This window comes from Morone saxatilis, unplaced genomic scaffold (assembly GCF_004916995.1).
Source record: "Morone saxatilis isolate NCDOM2014 unplaced genomic scaffold, NCSU_SB_2.0 Contig12, whole genome shotgun sequence".
NCBI classification, from domain to species: Eukaryota; Metazoa; Chordata; class Actinopteri; family Moronidae; genus Morone; species Morone saxatilis.
Genome location: NW_023339674.1, coordinates 9,700,122 through 9,702,876, shown reverse-complemented (window position 1 = coordinate 9,702,876; position 2,755 = coordinate 9,700,122).

The window sequence follows — 2,755 nt, the reverse complement described above, 5'->3', positions numbered from 1 at the left end:
TTACAGGTTTATGGAGTTTGCTGTATGTTGACTAAGCCATGTCTTCTTTCTGCTGCCAGGAAACTCTTCTTAAGCTGGACGGTTAACAAACGAGGTGTGAAACAGATGGTCAGCTGACTGGGATTCACCTGGTGCCGTCTCAACCCCGCAGTAACCTCAGAGCTGACAGGTCGACCCAACACAAACCCAGACTGATCAGCCCGTCGTGTCCCAACTCCCTCTGGAGGTTAAAACCACTTAAGAAATTATTTGGTAAATAACTGAATGGGGAAAAGGCTTTTTCTTGTTAGTATCTTCAGATTTGAAGAGGTATCACTTTCAGCCCCAGGGGGCTCAAGATTTCTTCTTGGTTAGTCATGATGATGTTTGTTTGTATTCCCTCTGAAAGCTGAGAGCAGAACTGAATATCAGTACAGATGAACTCTTGTATATTTTGCCTTATTTTCCATCTAGCATTTTTCCTCAACAGGTTAACGGTGGTGTTACAACTGTAGCTCTCCAAGACAGTGGAAATGTGACGTTTAGATCAGAGTTGAAACATTATTTGTTTAATCCCTTTCACTGTTTTGAGATTTTACAGACCAAACAATAACTAATTGAAAATAATTGTTAGTTGCGGTCGTAATGGAGATTTATATTTTAATCTTTAGTTGCACTTTCTCCCTCTCCTTTCTACTATTTTAATGTTTTTTCATCCTCTTGCAATTCTCAAAACATTGGCAGTATTAGGGATGGATTATACTTTCCACTGGTTTGTTCTTGGCCTTCAGGATTTTTTACAGCCTTGGTTTGTCAGTTTGAGACTGTTCAGTCAGAGAGATGCATTATTGCTTTGTGAATGTATGCTTACCTTTAATCGATGAACAGTCTGATCAGATTGTGTATTGAAGAAAAAAATGGAGAGTGTTAATTTATTAGTGAGCTTTATTGTACGGTAGGTACATTTTGGACACAACCAAGCTAGCTCATTACCCTGTTTCCAGTGTTTATGCTAAGCTAAGCTAACTGACTGCTGGCTTTAGCATATGTGCGGTACACGCATGAAAATGGTTTTCGATCTTCTTGTCTAACTGAGACGGTGTATTTCCCAAAATGTCACTCTTCCTTTAAACAGAGAGCTGAGTGGGTACTAATGCTTAAAAATGGAGAAATAAAGCCTAGCTTGCAATAATACTGTAATGTAGTTAGTGAAATCAGTGTCAGTAAAAAGACAAAGCGGAGTGCAAATATGTGTTTTGTTTTGTGTAATGCCTTGTGGAGGTTGTTTGTTTTTTTTTTTTTTCCTGTGCACAGAGCCTGGTAAGTGTTTGGTTAATGGACCTGCCTTGTTTGAATTCGTCTTTTTCTTTTTGTGATGGTCTCAAAGGTCCATTGGACCGATAAAAATCCACTGGCGCTTATTGAGAGATAATTCTGAGTGTGCTCAAACTGCTGAGTTGTGTGGTTGGTATTTATTTTTAAGAAAGTTTTATTTATTTGCAGGCAGAAATACAGTCATTGTTGCACTGTATTTGCACTATGGAGAAAACTGTTAGATGAATTAAATGAATCAAATAAAATATTTTGTTTTTCCTACATGTTTGTGTCCATATTTCATTTTTACATTTCAAGTCCTCTCTTCTCTGCCTCTGAGACTATTAAACCTTGAAAGATGTCTGTAGTTTATTAACCACTGTGTAAATGCAATCTTTGAATATATGACAGTGGGGGGAAAAAACATTAGATCATGTGCCAAATGTGTGTGTGGAAGTTAATACTACAAAGGTCTTTCTTTAACAGGTGAAACATCTGAGGTGGTTGTGATAAAAAGAATAAATATGTATTTTACAGCCTATAGCCTGTGTTGAACCCTGTCATAAATTACATTTACACTTCCTACATGAGATTATTAACAATATATTGATTGTGCAGCTTCCCCACTTGCATTGGCAAACAATTAAGCTTCTGATTTCCAAATCTATATATTTTATGTATTATAGCAGTTTCCCAAACAATATAATTCATATTCAGTCTATTTTAGTAAAACAATCCCAATGAAGTCACACATGTTTCAAAGATAATGCAATTTCTGCACTTTTTTTCCATTCTTAAGACTTGAGTATCAGGTAAAATTTGTACATTGTATGAAGTGTTTTTACCTTTGGGGAACAGTAATGCCCTTTAAGCCTCTGGCAGATGGTAGAACATTTGACGGTAGAACATTTGACAGCAGTCCAAAGAGGTCCGAGGTAATAGGCCTGCGTTGGTTCTTTTTGGTCTGGTGACGCTTCTCTGAACCGACTGCTTGAATATTTACCCTCTGGGATTAGTGTGTTATGTTTGTCCGTCTGTACCTGGCAGGAATAATCTGATGAAGTTGTGAGGCCGGTCAAGTAGGTTAGCAGGAGAAGATCGGACTTAGTTAATTAAGCTAAGAGGAATCCTCTTCAAGTGCTTTCTGTCTATCTTAAACAATCTGTCTGTCGCAGTCTGAGGGCATCTGATGTTTTTCAGGATGCCCTGGCTGCTGATGTTTTGGGCAATTTAAAAATCTTAATTTGTCTCATTTAGTTATTGTTTTAAACTGGTCTTTGTTACCCTCTGGTTTAACTGTAGTTGTTTTAAAATGACATTAACAATGTATATAATAATAATCAATGCCCTGTAGGAAGAGAGACATGCAAACTATGTCACTCATTCAGCGCATGATGCTAGAAGTTGTAATGGCAATTTTTAAGAACCTTTAAAACCCTTTGACCTGGTCATTGTAAAACCA